Consider the following 17,600-nt stretch of genomic DNA (forward strand, 5'->3'; position numbering starts at 1 on the left):
CATAGCTACCCATTCACTTGCGTGGTGTCGAGAACAGACCCAAGATGGCGGCGCCCGGGCGATTGTTTTTGTTTCCTCTCCACCTCGCTTTTTTTTTCTTCCTCCCTCCCTCTCTCTCTTTAACTCCCTCCCTCCCACCAACACCCTGCTCGCGCACGCGCACGCGCGCTCTCATCTACCCGGCTCGGCCGGCACCAACAGCTGCCGCTTTATGGGCGTGCGCGCGCGCGCGCCACGGTTAGTGGTGGTGGTGGGGAGGAGTAGGAGGAAGAGAGATACGGGGCGGGGGGGATGGGGGCTCGCCTCCATTTGATTGGCAGCCTGAGCTAGCCACTAAGCTAAAAAGAGTAAGGGGCGGGAAAGGTTCAGCCTTGAACGTAGGCGGGTTCTGCTCCCGCCCCTGGATTCGACTCCACCCCTCAGCTGGGCGGGGTTCGGCCGCCGTGTTCCATGTCTTGGCATTTCTGGCAGGCGCTGAGGAAGGTGAGGCGCTGCTCGAAGCCCGGCAAGAAAGCAGGGGCTACGTTGCCTGGTTGCCAGGCTTATACAGTAAACGCCAGACTCATTTAGTTCATTTTACTGGGGAACTCAGGGCTGCATACCTAAGTGGGTCGTGCAGCCCCGAACCTTGTGCCCTGTTTACTCGGAAGTAAGCCCCGCGGAGTTCAGTCGTGCTTCTGAGGCAGCGTGCGCATAGGATGGCAGCCTTTGCTTGGGTCCATTAAGGCGACAGTCCTTTCAGCACCCTTTCCCCAGTGGTGCTGTGTTAGGCAGTTTTCAGGGGATGGGTGCGGTGTTTAAGAAGAAACTTTCCCCTCTTTATTATATTTACCCATGCAGGTAAATTATGGGCAGTTGAGCTGTTCATTATGGATAAAACAAATGACCGATTAAGGCTGCAATGATGTACCCATTTGCCTAGAAGTAAAAACTCAGTTGAACCCAGTCCTGCATCTGAGCATAAATGTATAGGATTTCATGGCATGGGACTTCAGTCATGGATGTCCAGCTAAATAAATACAGATTATTATTTTTTAAGTGATGAGGTTATGGGGGGGCTGTTTATTTTGTGCAAGTCAAGGCCCATTACTTATATTTGAATGGGGGGAGTGTATTTGTCTTGCCTGGAGATGTGAGCTCTTTAAGAACATAAAGACAAGCATACTGGATCAGACCAGTGGCCCATCTAGTCCAGCTTCCTGTTCTCACAGTGGCTGACAAGATGCCTGTGGGAAACCTGCAACTGGACATGAGCACAGCAGCTCAAGTGAGAACTACCCATAAAAAAATAATGGGGGAAACTAGGATTTTAGTGTAGCTGTAATGGTGCACCAGTGTATTCATCCACCAAATGAAAGGTGGCAGGAAGGACAGGAGTCCCTGTCTCTGGTATGAATGGCTCAACCCATAATTTATCTGTTGCATGTGTTTGCCTCTCACTGAGCTATGGATTAGTAGCAGTGACTGAGGTTGCACAACAGGCAGGAAGAAGCTGCTGCTAATGACCCAAAAGTGAGGGTGACTTGAGCCTATGGAAAATGCAGAAAGGCATGATTGAAACGTTCCTGGAAATTATCTACTTAAGTAACCATTGTTACTTGATAATTTCAATAATTTATATCCCACATTATCTTGTGGAATATTATTCAAAACAGTTTACAGAAACATTGAAACAAGCACCACATAAATACACAACAATCTAATATGGCAGTAAGGAAATAAAATCACAATTTTGTAATTGCAATAAAACCCCTTCTGGTAGAAAATAAAAACCAATGACCACAGCAGAAGAACATCAGTGGTTGACCAAGAAGCCAATCCAAACAGAAAAATCTTTGGTCACTGAGCATGTTCAATCATATTTAGGCTATTCAAGGGAGCATGCCCCAACTCTTGTTTATCTTGCCTACATGGCTAGTAGAATTCAGCACCTGAATTCTCTGTTCCAGGGCATTATAATATTTATACCGCAGAAGATTTTAAAACACATTCCAGATGGCGCAGGTGGGAGTTGGTGTTCAGATGTAACATTGGACACATTCAAGCTAGACAAAACACTTGAGGGGAGGGCGTGGAGCATGGCCAGTTAGGGGCTTGGGGTGTCAAGGGGGAAATGTCCTTGTGAGAGCCCTAAGGCCATAGTGAGAGGCCTGGAGGGCTGTAATTGGGTTCTAAGTCTTAGATTCCCTATCCATTTTAACCCAACCTTCATGAGGAAGACTACCATAGTCACACATGACTAACAGTTTTGCAGTTGCAGTTCTCAAACCATGGGTGGCTATTCCACCTAGCCAGCATCATTTGCTTGTGCATATGGTCCTTTGAAAAGTCCAATCACTTAAACATTCAGTTAAATTAGGAGCTCATGCAAAAGAAAACCCAAATAAATTGACTGAATACTGTAGTATCAAATTCTCCATGGGTAGTTATAATTCTTTCCTAAGGCTTAATGTAGTAGACGGATCTGCAATTTTTTATACCTAAATGATGAGGAGAAACATTAAAATATGAAGGTAAAGCAAATATGGTAAAAACAATGTACAGTTCAATCCTATGCTTGTCTATGCAGAAGTTCATCCCACTAAGTTCCTTTTTCCCCAGGTAAGTATGTATTGGATAGCATCCTTACTGAGGTAAAATCAATGCAGCTGATACTTTGTTAAATTTGAAAAGAAATTGCATTCTTTTTAAATAAACAATTTTAAAAACCCCATCACTACTGATTCTTAATGAGTGGTTTATGTGAGTGGTTATGGGAACTTCAGCTGTTCACTATCATATGTGCTAGATAAGCCTTCCAGATGTTGTTGGACTGCAACTTTCATCACCAAAGGTTAGGGATGATGAGAGTTGTAGTCTAATCTTTGTAAGGTACTAGATTGGGAAAGGGTACCCTAGATCAGGGGTTCCCAAACTGTGTTATGTGGGCCACTGGAAAACAATTTATAGGCTTTTCATCCTCAGCATTTCATGGTGTTGGAATGTGCTAATAATAGGACTCAGTAAAACTTCCATCTTCCTGAACTATTCATAGCTTTCTATTTCACAAGCACTGGCATGGTATAATAGTGTACTTTTTAATCCAAGATCATGCTCCAAACAATGAGTGCTAAACAGCAGGCAATATATTTTGAAGAAAACTTGCAACCCAGTAGGTTTATCATGTACTGCAAAGTATGTCTCCTTCCCCAATCCCAACTGAACCGGAATAGTTAATGTTTACCTTTATGCAGGATTATGCAGTTTTGGAAATAACAGGGTATATTGGAGCAGAATGGGTGCTTCCATTTCTGCTGAGGAACTTGGAATGAATTACAAATATTAATTAAATCTTGCAACACCCTGTTTAACCTGTAGTTTTGATATTCTTCTATCCCAACAGTGAAACTCAACTTGTTCTGCAAGTTTATACTACAGCCCCATCAGGCTCAGCAGCTTCAGAATCATTACCTTGACGTTGGAGTAGAAAATTACAGACACAGATTTATCACGTTTACCATCAATCCCATACATTATATGCCATATATCACTGAACCTTTTCATTCTGGGCTGTTTGCTTTCTTCTTTTTAATGTAAGCAAATTAAGGAGATAGGTGTGTGTGTGTATTTTAGAATCTTGTTCTTGAACTTGAACCGAAATATAGACTGTCCTCACTCTCCTTGGGCCCCTAACCATTAGGAAAGTGAACATGGCTTTCCCCATAAGCCATCTCTGCTGATCAAGCTGTAAGTGTGTGGTGATCACTAATGTGCTAATAACTTTCAACGACAGTACCAAACATGTTTGGCACTATAGAAACCGTGCATTTCCAGTATATCAAAATAAATCTCTTTTAGTGGGAATATGCTCTCTTTGTAAAACAAAAAACAAACACCAGTTACTGTCAATGTGTTCCTAATGATTTTAGCAACAGTATTCAAAATGTATAAGCAAGCTAGCAAGACAAAAGAAAAGGCAACACTAGTCTTTAGGATTGCCATGGATGTCTCTGGAGCTTGCTCATCAATAAATAGGAAGAGGTATTTTGGGCTAACCTACAATGCAGTCAGTTCCTAAAGGCATAATTTGCTTAACTGAAACTTGCCTGCTTCTCACATTGTGGCTATGCAGACTTAGAATGGCAATTAGTAGTTTCTCACAATTCACCTGTTTCAAGAGGTATAAGCTAAAGTTGCAATCCTATACCCACCATGTGGTAGTATGCCCCATTAAACTAAATGGATGTATGTCCTCTCTGTTATTCTGCCCATTTCCACTGTGTGACATAAGACATCATTTTCCACTAATCCCAAGAAGTGAGAAGAATTAAATGAGCAGCATCTTATTTTACTTTTTTCAAAAACCCTTCTGGAATTGGTTTACCTATTTCTTTAACTGAGTTGTACCTGTCATACTTCAGATTCACTTAAATTAAGAAAGCAGAACATTCCATTTTAAAACAAATCTGACAAAGTTTAAATTTTGAAATTTGGATTTTAAACTTTGAATTTAAGGGATCACATTTTACACCAAAATTTGAAGTTGTACCGTTACAATTAATAAATGAGTGATTGCAATATTGCAGTAAATTGTTTTGCAAACTGCCTGTGACATATTGTCAAATATTGACTGCTGCTGCATATCACATGTCCGATACTGTCAAATGTTTGTGACTGCCATGGACCACCTCTCAGATACTGGATACTTCTGCATGTCACTGGTAGATCATGTTAAATACTTACTACTGCTGTAGGTTAGCCACCAAATATCTCTCTCACTTCTGCAAATCAGATTCCTCCCCCTCCCTACGCCCCATCACCTTGTGCATGTCACCTGTCAAATAGTGAATTGTACTATAAAATCATGGTGATGAAGAACAGTTGCCAAATAGTAATACATCCAGAGAATATCCAGACAACATTTCACCACTAAACTCGGCAGAGGATCCTTTTAAGGACAATTGTTTAAAGCAAAGCAGTATCAACTTTTAAATAAATGTAACTTACAAAGGGCATAAGTCCCGTTTCACACATTACTTTCAGCCCAACCCTAATCATATTTTCAGAGGGGTTTACTTTCAGGTGACCAGCCTTTTTATATCACAGTCTTTGTCTGCAGATAATTGGAAACATGAGTCACATTTCGGCAAGTCACGCAAAGAACGGGAAGTGTGGACAGGTCTCTGGTTAGGACCAACTATTTTAGTATGTGCTTGTGAAATTTCTGTACTTAACTGCTTCGCTACTTGTGTATCATATGGGGATGACATTACTTTTGTCATATATGTGCATGGACTTGTCTCAAACTCACACCACAATCCACAAGCCAGAAATGCTATTTAGGGAATGGGGCCTAATGTTTGCATTGGCCATAAGGTTCAACTACATTCTCTATGAACAAAAGATGTGGGAGAGATGTGGTTCATGTCACCTCATAATTAAGTAATGTCAGATAACAACTATTACAATAATTAGCTATATCATTATTCAAAATATACTTGATTTGAAATTCTGCATGATGTAAGAGTCCGTCTGCAGAGTTAACCTCCCCACACATACATTTCACTTAAAATTAGATGTCCCAGGGTATGATCTGAGGGTATCTTAACACCAACACCTTTCTGAAGTTAGGCAGGTCTGAGTCTAATCAGTGTCTCGATGGGCAGTCACCTGTGAACCACACGTGCAATTTGTTGGGTTCCATGAAGCAAGAAAGATGGGATATAAATAATGTGTGATTGAAGGCAAAGTAGATGGGGGAAAGAACAAGAAAAAGGGTATAATCAAACTACACAAAAAGAATGAAAGGGCAGAAAAGACTTTCCCAATACAGAGAAGGAGTGATTGGGGCTCATCTGTAGATTGAAACAAATATATCTGAATATCTTTACAGACCAAATATCAAACTGATATACATAGGTGAGCTAGATGTTTGGCCTTAATGGAAAATAACAGGTAGCTAGTCTCCTGTTGAAAGGGTTTGAAATGTATAAAACAGAAATTTCAGTAAAGTTAACAATATGCTAAGCCAAAGTCTCCAAGGGCACTGCTAAAAGCCACTAGAGACTAAAATACAATCCTATCATGCCATTTGAAAAATGCTCAGGCTCTGGAAAACCTCCAGAAAGGGATGATTACACAATCGAAACTATGTGTAATAATGTCCTTTTAATATGTTGCACAGACAGGTGCATTCAAACAGTGTTCTTAGTCATCTAATGTCACAGTTAATTAGTCTGCCAACCATGGCTGCTGTGCAAATGGTCCCAGGGCATGGTTGGAAGGCAAATACCACAGCAACCTTGATGAACCTTAGTCAGCGCCTAGATTGGAGATACCAACTTGAATTATATGGAAGAAAGGTGGGGTAGACCTTATTTATTAATTTTAATTATTAATAAACACTCTTCGTTGTTTGCACAATCCCAGCTCAGGCAATAACATTAAAATACAATAAAAGTTTATTTATTTTAGGTATAGCTTAATATAAAAGCAAACAATATACAGTAGTACCTCTAATTATGAATGCGATCCATTTCGGGGTGCCATTCGCACCTCAAGAAGTCCGTAAGTATAGTGTCACTACTGCGCGTGCGAGAAGTGCGATAGAGTGCTTCTGTGCACGTGCGAAGCGCACAGATCGCTCCTGCGCATGCATGAAGTGCACAGATTGCTTCTGCGCGTGGGGCGAAACCCGGAAGTATATACTTCCAGGTTTGGCGCGTTCGCAACCCGAAACTCCTCAACATGAAGCGAACGCAACCAGAGGTATGACTGTACTAACAAAATACAGTGGTACCTTGGGTTACAAACAGCTCGGGTTACAAACACTTTGGGATGCAAACTCTACTAACCCGGAAGTAGTACCACGTGTTAAGAACTTTATCTCAGGATGAGAACAGAAATTGTGTGCCGGCAGTGGGAGGCCCCATTAGCTAAAGTGGTACCTCAGGTTAAGAACAGTTTCAGGTTAAGAACAGACCTCCGGAACGAATTAAGTTCTTAACCAGAGGTACCACTGTAATTGCATTAGCCAAATGAGTGGCACCACTTTAGCCTATTGCAGAGGTTTCGCCATGAGTGTTGGCTTGATCACAACTCAGGGGAGGGCATTCCAGAGCTGGGATGCTACTACTGAAATTAATTTATTTTTTATTATTACTTACAGTAATTCGGGTGCTCCCTCCAATTTTTTTTAAAAAAATTATTACTTACAGTATAGCCCACTCTTCTTTGAATATTTTCAGTCCCTGCATGTGGAACAAAGCAATTATCATACAGTTGGGTCTAACATCAACTTAACAATTCTGTCATCAGGTAAATGAGGAAAAACTGACAAAATTTATTATTTCCAATTTAACCAAAACCTAGGTGAAAACAAACAAAGGACATTCAAACCAAAGGTCTTAGCAACAGTTCCCACCCTGTTTTTCACAGCCCACCCCTTCCCTCTCCATCTCTCACACAGAGGAGGGTCCACTCTGTGCCGGAAGAGCCTGACTCTGGGGCTTTTGAGTAACATGACACTTTCCCAACCATACTCTCCAACCCATCCAAGCTCTCCCACTCTGACAGGTATGAATTGTTGCGCAGCCCACAAACATCTGCACCCCTTATATGAAGCAAATAAGCTTCCTCAGCACAACTTATTCAGAAGCAGTGGCTTTTACATGTAATCTAATTCCTCAGTTATGTCTATCATGCCAGCCTATGCTTAACTCCTAACAGCAGAATAAATCCAGTCTCGGGGATAGCTTTGGATCTTCCTGGAAAATAATCCAGATGCCTATTTGCCCAGTGGTTAGACCAGTGGTTCTCAAAGTTTGAAAAAAGTTTGAGAACCACTGGGTTAGGCTTTGATCTTGGCACCTAAGAATGTGAATGTATTTTAAACTTTGGTTGTAGATGGGGCGGCGGAATATGCCCAGTTAACAACTTCTGTCTGATAAATAATATGAAATGCTCCCATAGCTGTAGCTCAGTTGTAGAACACCTGCTTTGCATGCAGAAGGTTCCAAGTTCAATCTCCAGGATCTGTAGGTAAGGCTAGGAAAGGTCTCTGTCTGAAACTCTGGAAAGCTGCTGCCAATCAGTGTTGACAATACTAAACGACATGAGCTGATGAGGAAACAGTACTGAAATTCAGATATGTGTTTCTGTTTGTGCAAAGTGTAACATCGCAACAGATCTTCAGTTAGCTCTCTTTACAATAGCTTATTTACTAAATTTTTATCCTTCTTTTCAGGAGCATATTCTCACAAAGCAACATACATAAGTAAACCCAACAACACACAGTAATATAAAATGCAATGCAGCAATAATATAAAAAGCAGAATTCAGCCCAATAGTATTCAAATAGCTAACACACCTCACTGAGCAGGACCATTGCCAAATTTTCTTCCACTCACATCCAACTCAGAGGTTGGACCCAGATTTCACTTTCCACATATGAAAAAACGCTCCTGCCTGTGGAAGGCTTTTATCCATTGGAAGAATTCCACTGACAGGGATATTGATGGGAAGAGATTTCTGATGATTTCGTCCTCTCCCTGCAGCCCCCAGCATCACCTCCCACACCACAGAATAGTGTGAGATGTGGCCCTGGAGGGCTGCAGATGGTATCAGCAAAAGTCACACACCCCTCTGCCAATAAGAGCAAAGTCTACAAAAGCACCCTCCTGTGAGCACATTGGGTTCCATCTCTGGAATGGGGAGGGAATCAGTTTCCAGCACTATCCTCCCTGTCACCCCCCCCAAAAGGGTTGAGAAATCCTCTGGAGCAAATTTAGGGAGCATGGGGGGGGGCTGCACGAGGGAGAGAAGTTGTTGAAGATAATTTTTCTCCCTGTTTCACTGTCAGAGGCATTTCCATTAGTTGAGCAATACCATCAGATAAAACCCCACGTGTTTACAGATGGATGTTTTTATAGGCCGTTATAGATATCACACTACTGGGGGGGGGGGTAGAACTGGATTAAGTATCAGAAGCCATACACTATTCTTTAAAAAAACAACAACTATGAACCCCGTGTGAAATTTTACATTAGTATATCAGAGAAGTTAAATAGTAATCAAGTATTACGGCATTAAATCCTTGGAAAAGCTCACATTGTTAACTGTTTAAAAGGTGCCCAGTTTAAAGGAGGATTAGGATTTTGAAAATGAGCCCACTTACCTTTATCACAATTTTGTCTTTCCTCACAGAAAACAAAAATGGATGCGCCATAAAGTTAGAAACCGTGGGTAGGCAAACTAAGGCCCGGGGGCTAGATCCGGCCCAACTGCCTTCTAAATCTGGCCCTCGGACGGTTTGGGAATCAGCGCGTTTTTACATGAGTAGAATGTGTCCTTTTATTTAAAATGGATCTCTGGGTTATTTGTGGGGCCTGCCTGGTGTTTTTACATAAGTAGAATGTGTGCTTTTATTTAAAATGCATCTCTGGGTTATTTGTGGGGCATAGGAATTCATTCATATATATTTTTTAAAAATATAGTCCAGCCCCCCACAAGATCTGAGGGACAGTGGACTGGCTGCCTGCTGAAAAAGTTTGCTGACCCCTGTTAGAAACTGTGTCTGAATGAAACTCATGAAAGGATTGACATGCTGAAATTACCTTCTTATTTGCAGATGCCGTGGCATGTGAAGGACGAAATCCAGTTTACTTTAATCACATGAATAATCCCATTAACTTCAGGTGGGCAGGATTTAACTGCACCGCATAGTGTTACCTAGGGTTGCCATGTTGCAACCCAAAGAAGCTTTCTGTACGTCTACAACAGGGATGAGGAACCTGTGGTCCTACAGGTGCTGTTCAACTTCAGTTCCCATCAGTCCCAGATAGCAAGGTCGGTCAGGAATAATGGGAGTTGTTCCTTTCCATCATCGCTCCTCTCAGCTGCTTTTCTTCCCCAGAGAGGTGGATTTAGTGCATGGTGAGCAGTGCAGTTGCACCAGGCGCACAGCTGAGGAGGGCAGTTTCTCAAAGCCCTGTTGTTGTTTGCACTTCTCCAGCTTCGGGAAGGAAGCATGAGGTTTCTGGGAGGGTCCTAGACACCTCCTGTTTCCTTCCCCAAGCCAGACAAGTGCTTACCAGGGTTTTGGAAGAAGGTAGGAAGAAGGTAGGGGACACGGGTGGCGCTGTGGGTTAAACCAGAGAGCCTAGGACTTGCCGATCATAAGGTCGGTGGTTCGAATCCTCGCGATGGGGTGAGCTCCCGTTGCTCGGTCCCTGCTCCTGCCAACCTAGCAGTTCAAAAGCACGTCAAAAGTGCAAGTAGATAAATTCTGGCGGGAAGGTAAGTGGCGTTTCCGTGCGCTGCTCTGGTTCGCTAGAAGCGGCTTTGTCATGCTGGCCACATGACCCAGAAGCTGTACACCGGCTCCCTCGGCCAATAAAGTGAGATGAGCGCCACAACCCCAGAGTCGGCCACGACTGGACCTAATGGTCAGGGGTCCCTTTACCCTTTACCTTTAGGAGGACTCTAGGACCCTGCCAGGGCCTTGTATCTCCTTCCCAAAGCCCTTTGAGGGCTGGGAGGAGGGCATGAAATACACTTGCACAGGGTGGCATATTACCAAGGGATATTACCCTGTTCCCCACCTGCTGTAAGGCGCACTTGGTATCCTGCTTGCTACAGAAGCCGAGAACTTGTGGAGGAATGAGGCAAGAAAAACTACAGCTCTATTATTTCCCGCAGCTTCACATTACAGTTCACTACATGCCTACTCAAAAACAAGCCCCGTTGGTGCTTACTTCCAGGTAAGTGAGTATAATGTTGCAGCCATAGATCCTTTGAAAATTGCATATGAAATTCCTGGATTGAAACTAGCAACTTTAGTGTCAAATCATTTCTAGAAACTCATGAAGCTGTGGCTGACCTGGTTAAGAATACAGTGGTACCTCAGGTTAAGTACTTAATTTGTCCCGGTGGTCCGTACTTAACCTGAAACTGTTCTTAACCTGAAGCACCACTTTAGCTAATGGGGCCTCCTGCTGCCGCCGCGCCGCCGGAGCACGATTTCTGTTCTCATCCTGAAGCAAAGTTCTTAACCTGAAGCACTATTTCTGGGTTAGCGGAGTCTGTAACCTGAAGCGTATGTAACTTGAAGCATATGTAACCTGAGGTACCACTGTAATTCTAGACCATAGGACTACAATTTCCACACACCTGGGTTGCTCTATGATGGGCTTGGTTCCTTTCAGCCCCAAAGAAGGCACGTATAGATTTGCATATTTAAACACTGGCAAATTATATTCTTCAAAATGCTCTGCTTTCACTTGCTTTTGTTCCAGGCATCTGAAGGGATCTTCAATAATTTCCAATCCGGACTCTTATTTTAACATGGTTACTCTATTCCAGTCAAGAGTTATACTGATATATTATACAATATATTAATGCCAAAGATTTACTTTGTTTTCAGATTCAGTACTACACCTTCAATTCACTGATTATTGAATAGTGTAAAATGTTTTGGATCACCTAATAAATACACAATTTTAAATGCATTGGTTGGATCTGGAGATGTGCTAGTGCAGGGGTCAGCAACCCGCGGCTCCGGAGCCGCATGTGGCTCTTTTACACCTTTGCCGCGGCTCCGGGGCGGATACTAGCGAGGGGAGGAGGCGCATTGTGCGCCCCGACACTCCCCACTGTGGCGGGCGCTGTACTGGCTGTGACGTCGCATGGGGACGGTGCGTGCGTTAGTCACGCACCGTCCCGACGTCACCTTCCCGCCTGCCCACCCGCTACATTGTAAGGGGCATGTACGCTGGTCACTGCATTGAAAGGGGGCATGTACGCTGGTCACTGTTTTGAAGGGGAGTGAAGAACACACACACAAAAAAAAGGTAACTTGTTAATTTAATGTTTATTTCTATGAGGAGGAGTAATTCTGAGGGGTCAAACAAAGAAATAATAAAAAATGACAAAAAAGTTATTTTTATAATGACGAGTTTTGCGGCTCCCAGTTTTTTTTTCTTCGGAAACGGGTCGAAGTGGCTCTTTTTGTCTTAAAGGTTGCAGACCCCTGTGCTAGTGGAAGAACTTCTAGCAGTGGCGCTGTTCTGTGAGTTGCTATGTAAAAGCTAACAAAGACTCTAACCACATTCATACCATACATTTAAAGCACTATGATACCACTTTAAACAGTCATGGTTCAGAGTTCCTCAGACTCAGAGGCTCTTATTCCCCCTCCCAGAGCTACCCTTCCCAGAGTTCCCTGCGAAGAAAGATTGACTGTTAAACCAATATTGACTTCTCATCTGTGCTTCTGCCTCTCACACAAAAATAAGCTGCTGAAGAATAAACCCAAGCTGAAGAATAAACCCATGAATGAAGTCATCATTCTTTGGCGATGAGGCCAATTTGCCTGCCATGTAGTGTTGTTTTAGATTCATTACATGAGAAAGCACTAACGCAGCCCTAAGGTACAAACTCAAATTGCGATAGGAAAGAGTTGTTTTATAACGATTAGTACCACACACTTAAGGCTAGTCATGTTGGACACCTGTGATTTGCGTGTGATTTCACTGAATTAGATATTTTTCTTGTGAAAAAAGGGTGTGATAGGAGTGCATACTCATTTTGCACACACAGACCTTCGTTCCCATCAAAAAAACTGTCAGGGGGGAGGGTGTGCTAGCCTGAGGCCTTTCCCTTCAATGCATGTGAACCAAACCTTTGTTAACTGAGAAACAAACATTTTATGTGCCTTTATCACAAAATCTAATGCACAGAGAATTGATGCGTTTGGTTCTTTTTTTCTGCTTACTTTCCCAACCTGAATTGTTAATTATGATGCAGGAGGGGTTAAAGTAATAATGAGAAAGAAACAGGGTGGGTATGACAAGTATAAATGAACAGATATTTTTTTTTAATGGCATAATAAGCCTTATGGGCAAATAAGTGACTCATGCAAGCGAGGGAAGCATATATGATAATCTCCATCAAAAAACAAGATGATCCAGTGCGTGAATAATGCATGTCTATCTACAATATCTGAATGAATAGAATAAAATATTGATCATGCAAAAGACTGGAAAGTACAAAGACTTTTACTGCAATGCTGGAATGTAATCAGCAAAATGTGAATTTATGATGAAGCTGAAATATCTCTGAAGGACAAACAACATCTCCACTATATAACTATACTTTAGAATATTGTCAGCTGCATGTTGAAGGTTAAAGTTGGCATGGAAGAGTCTGGATTAGGATTCTTGTTGGAAATATGGTGATGGGGTATACTTTAATCCTAGATGTCCAGGTCACCTTCCCGTAGCACACACTGTAGATTGCTATTGATATCAAATGGTAATCAAAGCCTTACACTGGTGACTTACAGCCATAAATCCTAAGTCAAGTGATAAGCTTAGTGCTCAAGATGTTTCCTTTCATTGGCAGTACTATGTTAAATATGATAGCTAGCCTATTCATAAAAGGTGGTTTGCTAAATTCAACCTCCGCCCCAGTTTTCCTGAGTTTCAAGCAACTAGCATCTCTCAACTTGACTCCCAGGAACAGTTCACACAACCACAAATTTGTTTCCAGCCAGTGATAACTGAATAATGCAAGTGTGTCAAGTTGCTATTAGGTTGGAAACAATCCATTATTTACAAGTGCTGGCTCACATGGACTCAGAATTAAGGCCTAGTACTGAAGGTCAGTGGGACGCGGGTGGTGCTGTGGTCTAAACCACTGAGCCTAGGACTTGCTGATCAGAAGGTCGGCGGCTCGAATCCCCGCGACGGGATGAGCTCCCGTTGTTCGGTCCCTGCTCCTACCAACCTAGCAGTTCAAAAGCATGTCAAAGTGCAAGTAGATAAATAGGTACCGCTCCGGCGGGAAGGTAAACGGCGTTTCTGTGCACTGCTCTGGTTTGCCAGAAGCGGCTCAGTCATGCTGGCCACATGACCCGGAAGCTGTACATCGGCTCCCTCAGCCAGTAAAGCAAGATGAGCACCGCAACCCCAGAGTCGGTCACGACTCGACCTAGTGGTCAGGAGTCCCTTTACCTTTTTTTTACTGAAGGTCAGCATTGTGGCTTCTTAACATGAACTTAATAAGATGTGCCAGCCACCGCTCCAACCTGGGGAACTGCAGTTGTCCTATCAGCCAGCCGTTGGTTCTCGGGCTGCTGTTGTGGAATCTCATCACTGAGACCTGGGTGGATGAGCAGGGTAGTGCTGGTCTAACCCAGCTGTGCCCACCTGGGTACTTGGTGCAGCATCAGGGAAGACTTGAGGGTCAGGGAGGGAGAGTTGCTATAGTTTTCCACCTCTCTCTCTCTCCCCCCAGGCTTTCCCTCCAGTTGAGTGAGGGCGGAATCTAGAGTGTATGTTATTGACACTGGACAAATGGGGCAGATTAAGGACTCTACTGCCTGCCTTGCTACCCAGCTGTCTCCCTGCCTGAGCTGTCAGAGCTGGTCTCAGAGCTGGCATTGAGGACTCCCAGACTACTGGTATGGGGGTAATTCAACATCCATGCTGAAGCAGCTGGCTCTGGGATAGCTCAGGACTTCATGGCTGCCATGACAACCACAGGTTTTGTTTACATGTCACCGGCCCAACACTTGTGGCAGGCCACACTCTGGACCTTGTTTCCTTGACTGGGCAGGAAGAGGGTGATCTGAAATTGGGGGATATTGACATCAGTCCCTTGTCATGGTCAGATCACTTCCTGTTGAGATTTAGGCTTTTGACAGCTTTCCCCCCTCTAAAGAGGCTGCCTCTATTGCATCCTCATAGTGTGGTCCAGCAGAGTTTTCCCCCAAAGGAGGTGACAAAGCAATTTGAGGATAAAATTGCTTGCATCGACCAGGATCTTGACTCTGCTGTTATAGTAGCTAAATATGAAGATGTGTCCAGAGCACTGTCTAATCCTGTTGTGTTGGATGAGTTTCAGTTAGTAAGGCTTGAGGATGTGGACATGAAGCTTGGATTGGTCAGGGCACCTGTGCTCTGGACCTTTGACCCTCTTGGATGATAAAACCTAGCAGGGAGGCAGAGACGCCAGGTTGCCTCCTAGATTGACGGGCCCCATCGCACAACACACAAGGTGCATCACATCCTCTGGTGGAGGCCAAGTGCTTTGGCAGAGCCAGGCACTGGAACTGTGATGTGCAAGGTGCGTTGCTTGTCATGTCGTAGCACACCAGGTCCCCTCAAAATCGAGGAGGCTGGGCCACTTTCAAACAAATATCAAGGGGGCCAGACTCCTTAGCTCCTTAGCTACCTAGAGTTGGCACGTCTGTGGGCAAGTGCTTAATAATAATGAAATAAACCCATAATTTAAAGCCCAACTCTGTAAAAATCCAAACAGTATATCCTGCAATGTAGTTCTACCCTTTGACTACAGTGGTACCTCAGGTTACATACGCTTCAGGTTACAGACTCCAGTAACCCAGAAATAGTGCTTCAGGTTAAGAACTTTGCTTCAGGATGAGAACAGAAATTGTGCTCCGGCGGTGCGGCGGCAGCAGGAGGCCCCATTAGCTAAAGTGGTGCTTCAGGTTAAGAACAGTTTCAAGTTAAGTACGGACCTCCGGAACGAATTAAGTACTTAACCTGAGGTACCACTGTACAATACTGGGCGCACATCCATGCATTCCCTGTAAATTACAAAATACTACTTTTCCTAGACATAAATTGGCTATCTTGTTTTGTGCTGTGGATGCCATTTCTCCCTCACCCGCCCTCAAGCTAAGGATAGACTTTCACTCGCATCAAGAAGTTCCTTCCATTTCCTTCAGTCCAAATGTAGCAACAAACTCTACTTGTGTAATGTGCTACATAACTTGATGAGATTTATCCGAAGAGAACAGAAGCACTCAGCCCTTTAAAACAACTATTTGTCTTATTTGGCAATCAGAAGGAGGGTGCCAGAATGTCTAGTGTTTCAATATCAAGGTGGATTAAAGAGTATTAGAGAAGCTTATGCAGCTCTCAGGAGGGAGATTCCCATAGTTTGAAGAGTTCATTCCATCTAAGCAGTTGCTCACTTGCAATTTGGGCTGAACGAATAGGGTGACCCTGCTAAAAATCTGCAGGGTGGCAACCTGGGCTATGCTCTTCTTTCACTCTTTGGCCTAAGTGGTCAAGCTTTGATGCATGCCTTATTTGTCAGAAATATCATGTGACAGTCCACTGCTACCCACCAGCTGTTTGGCGCAGGATGTGGGATCCCACACCCAGCAGTGCCTTTGCCTTATCAGGATTCAGTTTTAGTTTATCCACTCCATCAGCAGAAGCAAAGGAGGATTACAGATTACTTTTATAAGTGATTCCTGTCTTAAGAAGGAATAAAGATGTATTCACAGCCAATAAACCAACGAAACCTTTCACAAACATGTATTTCATGCTTTCCTCCCTTTTGGGGGTTTTGTTGTATGATCCTCGTTTGAAAATTTCAGTTTGTGAAATATCTCATTCTGTAAAACTAGGTTACTTAATATTCTGGCTTAGATTTATGACATTGGCATGGCAGCTTTGTCTGCCAACAATTTAAAAGGTACTCTGTTACTTCAAAAGAAAGAAAGAAGCAAGGCTAACGTTTTAGAAAACTAACTTTCACGTGGTCTGCTCACCTAATAAACTTACAGACACTGTTATATAAAAACATTAAAATATTGGGAGAATTGTCTGTGGAAATAAGCAAGGAATGCTTTTGTTTCACCTTATGTGATGGGAAATATGTAGAACTAACAAAACAGCTTCACTACCAGCTTTAAACATTAAAAAAAAAGATTGTAAGGGACATGAGTTTCTTCTCTCCGATAGTTCAGAGTATAGTTTCTCAAGTTACCGTAAATATGAAGTGCTTTCCATATGTTCATCCTGTACATGTTTGTGTGGGTGTCCTCACTATATGTGCTCCATGTGGAACGGGGCTCTCTGGGGTCAGTCACACAATTGCCTCATATGCCACCATGTTTTCTACCACCTGCAACTTTTGGGAAAGGACAGTTGCACATTAACTGTTCCGATTGGTGCCCCACAAGGTGAGGAAGGAACAATATACTGCTACTGAAAACACGTTCTCATACTTCCGGATATATCCTTGTTCAAATGTTTCCATTTTTGCTTAGTGAAATGGAGCAAGCCACTGATTTAATTAAGGCTTGTTCACTGAAATATCAGGATTTGGTGCTTAATTAAAAAAAAAAATCATCAGTTTTTGTTTTTTACATTACATTCTTTGGAGCTTTACACAAAGAATTAGGAATGGAAGACTTTTCCAGCCTGCTTTTGCTAAAGTTTGTCTCCTCCCCATGATAATTAAAAAATTGAAAACATTCTGTTTATTTTATTTTCATGATGCCTTGTCTGAAGCAAAAAACAAAAAACAAAACAAGAACAGTCCACCTATCCATCAACAGCACTTCTGATATCCACTCAACTTTAAAAAGCACATTACATACCCTTGCACTGAAATTGTATTATTGACGTTTCCAGAAGGCAGTGAGGAAAGATTCGCTCAAGATGTGCAATATCACATCCTTTCCAAGGGTTAGTTACTAATTAGTATTCAGGTGATGCCCAGAAGCAATACATGAAATTAAATGCTAATGCACCTTCATTGCTATCTTATGAACATTATTATGATTTACCATGTAGTCCATC

The sequence above is a fragment of the Podarcis filfolensis genome (genome assembly GCF_964270895.1).
Source record: "Podarcis filfolensis genome assembly, chromosome: 1".
NCBI classification, from domain to species: Eukaryota; Metazoa; Chordata; class Lepidosauria; order Squamata; family Lacertidae; genus Podarcis; species Podarcis filfolensis.